The following is a 12,252-nucleotide window of genomic DNA, read 5'->3' on the forward strand; positions in this document are numbered from 1 at the left end:
TGCTAGTTACAGTGACTGCTAGACGGTCAATATTTACTGTTGGATTTCTTGAAACCTGCGTTACGTCGATAACACCAAAAAAGAATTAAAATACGCCTATAACGCTGTATTATCATGCAGTTTGATTTTATAATCAGAGATATGGATTTATCTTGTCCCTAAACAGACAGTGTCACGTCAGGTAAAGGTATCACTTTGATAAAAATGCCTCTCAATTGGCTGCTGCGAAGAGTTGATTTCAAGCCCAGACACATGGCATGCATAGCATGCCTTGGCCAACCACGATACCCTTACTGTTTCTCTCTAGTAAATTGTCGCCTAATTTGCCAAGCTGCTCCTCCTAAAAATATCGCGACACAAGCCTGCTCCGAGCATACAGCAGCATTGCCCCTGTACATGAGCGTTTGATGTCTTCTTCACATGAAGAAAAATTAATCAGACGATAATCAGGTCATGGAGTACGCCCTTGGATTGGTCGGTGGCTCCCATTGACGTTGCTAGCTATATGCTAATAATATGCTAATCACCTGTCTGTTTGCTTTCCCTGCTGAATAAATTAAACGATTCGCGGGGAGCGTGCGTATGACGTCACACGTCGATGAGGCTCTATTCGCGTGTTGAGCAACCATGGGCAAAGGAAATTTAGGCGCCGCTGATTGGTCAGTGCCGAATTTATGGTATGCATGACGAAAATCTATGACGAAAATGTAGATTTGTGACGTCGTTAACGACTGCGATCTGGCATTCGCGGCATATACTCATATACCTGAGTTCATTGAATTCAGCGTGGCATTGTGTGTTGAGCGGATCGGACGGAGATGAGGGTTAGCTAGCTGTCTGCGGCGTGTCGGCTAGGAGTTACTGGGAAACACACGGCGGCAAGCCTATATCTCGACGCTCACTGCGAAGCATAGGGGATACGCGGCCAGTGCATTGAGCCCGGTTTATGCTATCATCCGGAGCCTGACAAAACAGGGTAACGACAAGGATCCGGGAACTTTTGGTGACTGAATACAGTGCCGTCAAAGTGGACCCTGCAAGAAATACGCTGTCGGGTGAGTCTTGTTAAGATTTGCAGCTTCGTTTCAATAAGTAACAATAAGATCGGCAAATTTCATGGCATTTTGAAAAAAGAAAGAGATACAAAGCTTCCAGTATTCAAATTGAAAAGTAGAGGCGCGCAAATTTAGTTCAGTTAGTGGAATCGCGACTTTTTAGCCCGTGCATCTCGTTCAGAAAATTCAAGAGTTGTTTCTGTGCTAGGTATATGAAACCACACGCTCCAGTGATTTTGTAGAAAAGTACTAGGAAACTTTTTCATCGGTGAACCCTTCGGCGATGGGTTGCATACTTTCCTAGGGTTCTCTAAAACAAAAAATAATGTTTTCACTTTAAAACTCACTAGTTTTTTTTTTACTAAAATCCGCGGATACATATACTGGTCTGATGTTTCTTCAAATTTAAAAAAAAAATGAAATCAAGTAATAAGAAAATTCATTCATGGGAAAACTCCTCAAGCGGGTCATACAAAGTTCTTTCGCCTGAACAAGGCATTAGTAGCTACTTATTATGCCTTTCTTGGATTCAAAATTCACGTTGCGGGTAAATCTTCACTTACTTAGAAATGGATTCACCTTTCTTGTTTCTTATGAATATATTGTGTAGTTGCCAACTTTAAGCTCAGTGCTCTTGGTACCATCGGCTTTTCCCTGTGCAAAGTGTCTGTGGACGCTAAGCTCGTGGGCTGACTGTAGCCTTGTTAAACCATGAGCGGTGGATTTGTTTCAACATCTCTAAACTCCAACATTGTCAGAAATGCTCAAAATCTATGATTCAATGAGGCTACGGACGCTGGCTGGCTTGTGGGCAAACTACAGAGCACAATTCGCAAGAGTAGTGACAACGTCGGTTAATCAGCCGGTAACAAGGATATGCTTTTACAATGTTGAGTTCAAACGGTAAACGTTTTTTCTGTTTGTGTTTTTTTATGGAAAAAAATACGAAATGTTAATCGCAATGAACGAGTCGAACTGAAACGTACGATTTTAGCTTTCTTTTTAGAGCCAAATAACAAATCGACATGGTACGTCTTCCTGAAATGATGTTTGATTTTGACAAGCTAGTTTGTCAGATGCAACATGCTGAATTCGAATTTATCACTCGAATAACAACTGTCTACAAATGTACTCACTCTTAAAAAATAAGCAGTTAAGATTGTTTTTTAATTAACAATGTCAGACTTTTTTAAACCTTTTTGAAGACTGGTGAAATTTTCTGACGAAAGAGAAGTTTAAATCAAAGAGTCCAAGAAAAAACTACTTGATTCCAACTCCTGCTGCAAATTTGATACTTGCTTCAACAAAAAGTTGACAAATGCGCAATCATAAACATAAATAAATATTTGGAGCACTTGAAATACGTGTAGGCAATCAGCTGTACAAACGGTCGTCCTGCAGAGAGGCATTACGTGGCCCCTGGTCGGACCACAGCGGTCAAAGATGACTGGTATGCTAGTGTTATTTCTCGAGCTTATTTGTAATTGGGATATCAAAACCACATTTGCTATGTCGACGATACAAATCACCGAATTACTAATGTTTAAGGCTTTGTGAGAAGAATAATACACCAATAAATGAGAAATTCTTTCGTACTTATCTTATAAAGATGTCACAGCGTGATGGCGCTAAGAGAGTATCTGTATTTTTCTCTTGTCCGAAATTTCCACATAAATCATATTCACAGTAGGCGCGCGGTGTCTTGCAGGGCAACGTGCACAAGGGCCTATCGGCATTAATGCATGCACCCAGCGCATACTCAGTGTGTTCTATTTTCGTCCGCGGTAGTTAGGTGATAACGTTTTCCGCAGTCTAAAAGGAGGAGAGAATTTGACGTCAGAGCTCACCGGCCCCTGGAGTGTTCGGATGACGTAGGCGGGGGCAACGGTTTTATAGCTTGGCGCGACGACCTGCACAATGATCATATAAGCGGCGAAGGAATTAGCCAAGGAACCGGCCGCGGCAGTGCAAAGCGATCACACTCAGTAAGGTCGCTACGGGAACCCTGGTTAACATTTTGTACTTCCTAATTGGAATCCAATTTGTAAATGATAACTACGCTTTTTTTAAAATCTTATTTAGTCACTGGAGTTTATGTTGCTCTTTGAAGCGGTTCCGCTAATGCCTGCGAGAGTTTGATGTTTCATTTGTTTCTACTTCCGGGACGCGCAGTTTATATTTTCGATCTCGAAAATCATCATCTTTACCTCACCAAGGTAAAGAGTCATTCAACTGGAGAATTTAAAATTTTCAATAACTATTCTTGTGACGTCAAAAAGCATTTCCTGTAAAGAAAAATCTCAAATAACCAAAAGTAATGGACCCTTGCAGTGTTTGTCACTGCACAGTCTAGCGCTGAACAATACCAGTTCGGCCGATTGCCCGCGAATACAAATTTGTGTACGGTGCAGTTCCGGAAATCGAGTTTATGTTGACGCGTACTATGCGTTTCTATTGTTGTTCGTGACCTGATTTATACAGCAGTTGTACCCTCGTTCATGTATAGCAACAGCAAATTAAAAATAGCTCTACAGTGCAGCCGAGTCGCTCAAGCGAAAACGTTTACAGCCTTGAGTTGCTAAGAATGGAAGCCGTTTCAGGTGTTCCGAGAATTATACAGTGATGTGTTACACAGCAGGGCACAAGAACAGTTTGAGGCTTAACGAATGACGTAGGGTGACGTGATAGCAACTTTTCTCAGAGGGTGCAGGGACTCAAAATTGACTGACCGAGGTGACATTTCGACTGAAATAGAATTGATCAAAGCCCCTTTTTGCAAACGCGTTTGAAATAACATTGCAAAGAATCGCGTTTATTTTTTAGTTCGTTGAAGAAGTGAAGCCTTCCTACCGTAAACTCACACTGATATGGCACCATATAGACTCGCACCGGAAGAAGGACATGTTGTCGGTGCCCACCAGACTTTGTGCGGTGTTCATAGCAGCCGCGAGAAGAACTTGATTACTAGTATGAACATAGATGCATAAATTCCCGTAACGAGTCGCCTGCATCGATTATGTAATCGCAGGTATAGGCGCCAACGGAAAGTAAGGCCACTTTCAATGTGGCTAGGGCCGCTCTAACAGGCGTATGGCTCATTGTCGGCCGCAGCCAGTTTGGACACAGCAGCCTAAAATTCGTGAACTGTACACGCGCGACTTCAGAAAGCTGGGCGTTTGAAAGAACAGAAATCCGCATGAACATTTTTTCCGTAGCCCAACTCATGAAAATTTGAATCGCCTTCAAATATGGCCTAATGTGGACAGACCTTCACCTCTCTTCGCGTTATCTTTTCTCAGAATACTGTATTTCCTTTTCAAAAACGAAATCTCTTCTATTCACAACTTTCACACTGAGCCATATACATGTACTTTAGGTGAACTACCGGTACCGAGCGCGTCCTAGATCAACAAATTCCCCCGTCCTTTTTCTGACAAGTGATCTTCGCTCCGCCCCTCCCTTTGTCCCGCTCTAATCCAGAATCGGAAACAGACCCCAGCTGGAGTCTGCGCTGGGGCTATTTTCGTCATGGCACCGTGAGTTCCCCGAATGGAGGAATTGGATGGCTGCACTCGACGTCATCAAAGCTAGATATACATGGCCCTATCGCTCGCCGGGCCCAGTTTGCTCGCGACTACCACTGGAATTATGTCCGTCTCCGAATGTACGTATTCTGCGCGTGCTTTGTGCTGTGCGTTGGTTGCAATGCAACTCTACACTCCTTTAATTTTTGTTTTCAGCATTGCGATATGAGGTTTCCAAAGTAATGTTTTTGGAAACGTGCTTACAATTTCTATGACTTTTTCTCCCCCACCTGGTACGCTTCTCCAGGTTGGCTGCGCTACAGGCAGACAGTGCTACGGGCTACTGAACAATCCTCCACCAGATTTGACGGGAACATCCAACGCAGAATGATGCTGGTTGGCCCGGCTACGGCGACGACTTACCCGATGCATTCACAGGCAGGTCCGTCCATACTAAACGTGGATTTCGCCGACATCTTTGACTATCTCCAAGGTGCATGATTGTTCATTGTTTTTAAGTAGCTTCGTAGTTGTCCAAATTTGTCTTTGTCTCCTCCCAACCCGACCACATCACCACCCAACTATTTTAATCATAACATGTTTTGCGTTGGGCTTGACAATGTGTTTAATTACTGTTCGTGCCACTCACCGATTTAATCAAATCCCCCATTGTCGTGTGTTTCTCAGTTTTCTTTTGCGAACAGTGAGGTGTGATCACAGTTTATCTGGCATGTTCATTGCTACCAAAAAAACCCTGCTTTTGATGGTAACATATAACGTGCCATATGCTGCACTGATCCCTGTCTATCCTGCACCTATAAGCGTGTGTTGTTTTGTGTTGCGATAAACCATCGCATTCACGTCAACTGCTAACCGTCTCAGTCACGAGAATTTTCCTATTTTCAGCATGTTGCCACCATTTCGAGCATTTTGGTCAGGAAAGCTGCTCTCTTTCATTTTAAGCTGCGTGTTTATGATGACGTGTGCTTGTGGCAAAAGGGCAAAGCACCTCTTTGTCACTGAAACGGCCTGCCTTACCTTAGCAGTATCTATGGAATAACATAATTTAAATTACCAAAGTTTACATGAAATGTTTTAATTTTAACAGCCATGCTAATATTCCAGTAAAGTATGCAATCATAATTTATTCAACTTATTCTGCCCTTTCCAGATTTTTCCAGTGACATTTTGTTTTATATGCCAAGGGTAACTTCGCAGATGTAAATTTTTATAGTCGGTTGCCTTTCCCATTTCCCCCTGTTCATCATAGAGTCTGCAGATCCAAGTTCAGACACCCCGTGTACTTGTGGTGTTCAAGTGGACGCGGAGACTAGTCAGGGTCTGTCGAGTCCGCTGAGCCAGACAAGCAGTACCGGAGTACAGGATTCCCCGCTGCCACAGCCCCAACAAGCTGGTCCTCCACGGACCGCCATGCCGTCCTACGTTGGCAAGATAGAGGTGATGCCCGCTGGATTTACCCCATCCGAAGCCGCTTTCCAAGCCACCTACGAGACCGGCAACTTACCTCTGCCCAGTTTTCAGGAGACCTACGGGAATTTTCTCAGCTTTGCGCTGGACCGATCACCGTACGGCGAAGACAGTGAATACGCCTCACTCACACCGCTTGGCGGCACCTCTGCTGACGGAATGGAATTTCCATCTATGGCCGACGCCAATCAGAACTTGGCCAACTCCACTATGTTGCCGGTCACGTCATCGTATAATGCTACCGAAACAGAGACATACCATCACCCCCAACAGCAGCAGCACCACTCACAACAACCACAGAATCAGTACAGCAGTCATCAGCAGCGAATCAGCCCCAGGACGTGCTCTGTCAGCTCACCGGTCTATACATCAGCTCCACAGCCGGCTACTTTCCAGTACAGCCTTTCCCAAGCCGACACCCAACCGTCCTTCTCCGGTCTAGGCAGTGTCAACTTTCCCCGGGATCCGATCCCCCCCACAGCCACCGGCCCAGTCCTACAGTGGGTACACCGGCAGTGGGCCGGGCGTGTCAGGCGGTGTTCCCGAGCCTCCCCGCAGCCTGGGTTCCTTCCCATCCGCCACGCCGCAGGGATGGGCGAGTGAGCTGGGGAATGTGGGCGATGAGTTGGGAATGCCGCCGCACACCGTGCCCGCGCCGCACCGCTCCGCTGCCGTCATGCACTCAGAACTTTCCACCCCGCGCTACGATAACCTGGACATCAAGCCACTCCCAATACCGTACCCATCCGTGTCCATGGGTGCCAGCATGAACCCACCACCACCACCACCGCCGTCCTGTAGCAACCCAGGACAGGCTGCCATGCACATGGGATCGTCACTCCGCGGGAGGAAACCCAACCCAATCCAGCTACCGATCTGCACGGAAGCATCGGCCGGTCTACCCAGCACGAGCCACCACCATCACCACCACTCCAAGAACTCACCGGGACACGAGGGCATGCTGTGTGCCGTGTGTGGTGACAGTGCCGCCTGCCAACACTACGGAGTCCGGACCTGTGAGGGCTGCAAAGGGTTTTTCAAGGTAAATTATGAGGACAAATTAAGAATTTTAAAAGTTTTAAAAAGTTGAACAACTTTCACGCCATTAAGTACACTTTTAAATGGTTACATTAACATTTGAAAAGCTCAATGGCAGCGAAAGCCAAAACATGAACACTGTTTTTAACACAATAGAATGAAATAAATTAACCAAAAATTCAACATAACTATTATTTTTCTTCCTCTATTATCACAGCGTACTGTCCCAGAAAAATGCTAAGTACGTCTGCCTTGCCACGAAAAATTGCACCGTTGATAAGGCGTCGTCGGAACCGGTGTCAGTACTGCAGGTATCAGAAATGCCTCGCCGTCGGAATGGTCAAAGAAGGTGAGAAGGCCCTACTTCTGTCTCCCAGTTTTTATTTACATTTTGTTTCGTTTTTGGGCAGCAGGGTTCAGAAAGATAAACCGATGATCAATAAAGGAAATGAATGATCAATAAGCGAACAAAAAATAAATCTCGAATTTCATTACTTTCACGAAGGGCAACAAACCTCTCAAGAATTTTTTGAAGTTTCAAAGGTTTACAGCAACATAAAATTGACATCTATGAAAAAAGTTATCAATTTTTATACATCTCGGAATTCGTGTCAAACCCCAACTGTTTCATAATCTAACCCGTCATCAGTTCATAACTAACAGTATCGTGCCCTTTTGGGGGGCAAAATTATCAAACTGATACTGTTTGGTTAGTTCATCACAGAAGAAAAACAAAGTTGTCTCTTCTCTACAGTGGTTCGAACAGCGAGTTTGAAGGGACGCCGCGGCAGACTGCCAACAAAGCAAACGACCCTCCCATGCCGTGTCGCCGCCCTCACCACCTGTTAGTCTCATCACGGCTCTGGTCAGGGCGCACGTCGATGCGTCGCCTGCTAAAGCCAATCTTAACTACGATCAGGTGTGTATTAATATTAATGTCGGTGAGAATTTGGCAAATGGTGTCATCCCAATTATTGTTAGTTTCCAGTTGACTAGGTTGTTTCAAGTTGAATTGATTGAAATTAAGGCTTTGTGGTGGTGCGAGTGCTTTTTTTATCATATTATCATTTATTTCTCATTAGATAAGATTGCCAATATGTTATTGTGTAATGATATAAAATATCATAATATCACCCTTTCTCTCCAATAATTTATTTTTCTAAATTCACCCTTTTGGTTACACTGACAGTTCCAGTTGCCAGACGTCAGCACCAGCCCGCCCTCTACGACAGACCCAGGTGAAGCAGTTCTACGAGAATTTCTGCTCGTCCATCGAGGTCCTGCGGGCCTGGGCGCGCAAGGTGCCAGGCTTCAGCGAGCTATGCGAGGAGGATCAGGAGCTGCTCTTCCAGTCGTCCTGTCTGGAGCTGTTCGTACTCAAGATGGCTTACAGGTGCATACAGCCATTTGTTTGTTTGTTTGCCAGTCACATGAGCTCTTCACTGACCCACTGGAGACACAGAACCATTGGATGACAGTGATGCCACAACAGGACCGACGCATGGCGGGCAGTGTTTCAAACCGTTTCAGTTGGCTTGCAAAACGAAACACAGTCGAATTGCCCATAGAGGAGCACACTGCACGTGACCGTAAGAGATTCTGAAATATCCAGTTGGCTAATTTTATTTCTTTTCTCAACAGACTTAACCAGAATGACAACCTGGTAATCTTCTGCAATGGCAACGCCTTGCATCCACAGCAGTGTGAGCGAGGCTTTGGGGAATGGCTCGAAGACATCCGTGCCTTCTCCAAGGTCCTGTCTACTCTGGAAGTCGATATATCAACGTTTGCCTGCCTCTCTGCTCTAGTCCTGGTAACTGGTAAGTTGAAACTCCACAAGTCAGTTGAGTGGATTGAGGCCAGCGTGCATGCATGGCAAGCGCAAAAATGCATTATATTTTTGCTGTAAAGAAGAATCGACAGATTAATGGTTAAATTGCCATAAATCTCAAAACTTATGGCGGGGGAAGGGTTGAAAATAGGCCTCGGACTCAAATGATCTCCTCACTTGCAAAATCAAATTAGACATTACGTGCGACTTCAGGCTGTGAGGGTTTCCTTCGTCAAAGTTTCAAGTGCTTATTTTCAGTTTCTGCTTCTTTATCTCCCATTTTCCCTCTCTCACATTAGAGCGACATGGAACGAAAGACCCCGCCAAAGTCAGCCAACTGCAGAACCGCATCATTGGCTGTCTCAACGACCACGTGACCTTCAACACCTCCGCGCCCAAGCGGGCAAAACTTCCTCTCTCGCATCCTTCTGCAGTTGCCCGAACTGCGTGTGCTCAGCCAGAAGGGTCTGCAGAGGCTCTACTCGCTCAAGGTAGAGGGCGCTGTCCAAGCTCCCCAACTGGTAGAGAAAATGTTTCAGCCCAATTTACCTTACTGAATTTCGTCCTCACCAAGAAAACTAGTATTCATCCAAGTGCTTAATGTTATGTATAAATAGGTACCTACTTACACACCTACAGACTTGTCAAAGCACACACTCAAAAATCAATCCGATCAAAAGTACTTAAAATTACAAAACATTATGAAGAACTGTCAAAAGATCTTAGTATACATTTTTTTATATTTGGCATCCAGCTGTCGGCAATCTGTTGTATTAATATTTTTGAGTCAACCAAAAAACATCAGATTTGTAATGAAGCGAAAACTAGCTGTGTAAATACTAGACGGGAGCGACTCCATTGAATGGAATTCCAAACATCCATCGTACTTATAATGCTGTGGTCGTTTCAGAAACTGGCTTTTTCGGCAGCTGAGTTGAAACATTTTTTGGGGGGGGGTGTTTATTTATTTGTTGTTTGTTTTTTGTTGAATTAAGAGAAAAAAGTGCCTGAATTACAAAGGCAGGTATACGTACAGAGATACATGTATATTTCTGAATTCCAGATGAATGCAATCTCTGTTTGATGGAATTAAAAGTTGTGATTTTAAGCCTCTTTTCTTAACAACAGTGACAAATCGAAGCGTTTGGGCCATTCAGATGTGATTAAAGTTTCCATACCAAATTTGAACTGTGACATTATTATGCAGCTACTGTGTTATTATTTAGGCGAATGAGCATGAACTGTGAAGCTCACTGTTTGTTCCCATACTTTTCAGCCTTTAGAATTATTTTACAATGCATTTAAACTGACCTACTAATGCTGCGTTGGCTGAATTTTTACTGTGTAGTACGTTCGGGAAAAGTAGTGAAGTCATTACTTGGTACGAAGATGTAAGGCAAGAAATGGATGATGAAGTTAGCACACGTTCCAATGAGAAAATGGATGATGAAGTTAGCACACGTTCCAATGTGTCGTCTGACTACCAGTGCTAAAGTGTGGCGAAACACCACAGCTCCTAAACTGCCAATCGCCGTGTACAAAAAATATCTTTTCAAACGTATGACGTCATGTGCGTCATTACACCGATGCCATCGACTGTAATTATGTTTCTATGAAAAATGTGTAAATTTGAACTTCACCGAAACTCTTAATGTCGCACCAAGTGTTAAGCCTATGTGTGAAGTGTTTTGTCCGCACAGAAAACGTATCTCACCACATGAAATTAAATGTCTAACATTTTCTAAGTGTTTTTAAAAGAAGTGAAACTGGAATTATAGGTTCATAATTTATTCTGTAAAGTGTTGTCATAAGACTAAATTACTTACGTAACTTTGGATATGGTTTTACCAACGCACCACCAACGAACTATTTATCTTGTCATGTATTTAAATATTCAGATATTTCTGCACTGATTTTGATACGGCGTTGTCATAGAAACATATAGCTGTGGGTTGTACCCCCTCCATCCCCTTTTTCACTTCACAGGTTTATTTGGGGTTATTTTAACTGTCGCGTCTCTGAAGGTGTGTTATGTGCAAAATCAGTTGGTTGGCAGTCTTTCAGACAGAATTAGTTCACAATATATTACAACCCTCTCATCACCTTGTTCACAACTTATCCGCACAGTTTCTCGCAGTTATGCTTACTATCCGAGCGACTCTTGTTTCATTGTTTTCACATTTATATTTAAAAACTTGCAACTACAGTAAGCAGGGTGTTAATTTTGTACATATTAAAGAATTAACATTATTTTACATGTACATTATGTAACATAACGCAGCCAGTACCTTGGCTTGCTCTGTTGGCAATTTTTTTTAGAAGCAACTGTGACATTGATTATGAAAATGATAGGAATGTTTTGCAAAATTTGGGTGTTTGTCTGTTCGACGTGGATGTACATTCGTTCGATAGAGTTTCTATTTACCAATTAGGGGTAGTTTACGATCAGACGGTTTGATGAGAGGGGCACGAACCTCGTTCCTGACGAGTTGAATTTCGATGTATTATTTTAAATGTCATTGTCATTTTATACAGTGGAGACGTGAAAACTTATAGAAGTACGTTGTGGAAGTGTAAAGTATGATTTTGGTGTTACGTACCCAGTACCCCCCCCCCCAAAGTACCACCAGTAATCCTGAACTGAGTTTTATTTGGATTCAATATCGGTGCTATCTTGCCAAGTGTATTTCGTACTTTTTTTTCATTTCATTTCGTTGAAAAACAAAACGTATATTCGTATTTTAGACAGATAGGCGGATAGTGTGCGAACACGATCGCCACGTGCTGATCACTATCTCCCTTCGGTCGGGTTGTGGTTCGACGGGAAAGTAAGTGTTTGTGGGTTATTCGTTTAAAGATTGTATTCCCCATGTGGCCAAGCTAACACCTTCCCCTTTTCAGTGTAACATGTACTGACTACAAGAGATTTTATATATAAATGTTCCTCTAACACTTGAATAAAACAGAAACGAAAATGTACATTAAGTGTTCTTTTTTTTCGTCTGCGCGTTCCATCAGTTTCTAGAACTGATTTTCAACTAACCTTTACAGCTTGATGCCTCTAAAAAACATAAAACGTAACAAAACTTTCTTTACAGACTTGCCCTTTCCGTTGTAAATACTGAAAAGAAATCTTTTGTGATTAAGTAAACTCTTCGAAAAACACACCCAGGAGTGACGTCAAAGCATTACACTATTCCTGACAAAGCTTTCACTTTAAGTAACATCCAAGCACGCTCTGACAGGACAAAAGTTTTGAGACCAATGAATTTAAACCGTCTTTAACCTTCCAAGACCAGCTCAACCTCTGGGCTGC

General features: G+C 43.4%; 1 pseudogene across 1 annotated transcript; it reads left to right on the plus strand.

Annotated features, from left to right (window-relative positions):
• The first annotated feature begins 1,061 nt into the window (after nucleotides 1-1,061).
• Nucleotides 1,062-10,143, plus strand: LOC147799735 (uncharacterized; annotated as a pseudogene). Its single transcript, XR_015424626.1, has 8 exons — nucleotides 1,062-4,719; nucleotides 4,887-5,072; nucleotides 5,850-7,142; nucleotides 7,336-7,454; nucleotides 7,860-8,024; nucleotides 8,295-8,498; nucleotides 8,747-8,925; nucleotides 9,236-10,143. The product of XR_015424626.1 is annotated as an uncharacterized LOC147799735 (transcript).
• The last annotated feature ends 2,109 nt before the right edge of the window (nucleotides 10,144-12,252 follow it).

Source organism: Acanthaster planci, linkage group LG03 (assembly GCF_054643075.1).
Source record: "Acanthaster planci isolate LZ-2023a linkage group LG03, COTS_SCS, whole genome shotgun sequence".
Classification (NCBI taxonomy): Eukaryota; Metazoa; Echinodermata; class Asteroidea; order Valvatida; family Acanthasteridae; genus Acanthaster; species Acanthaster planci.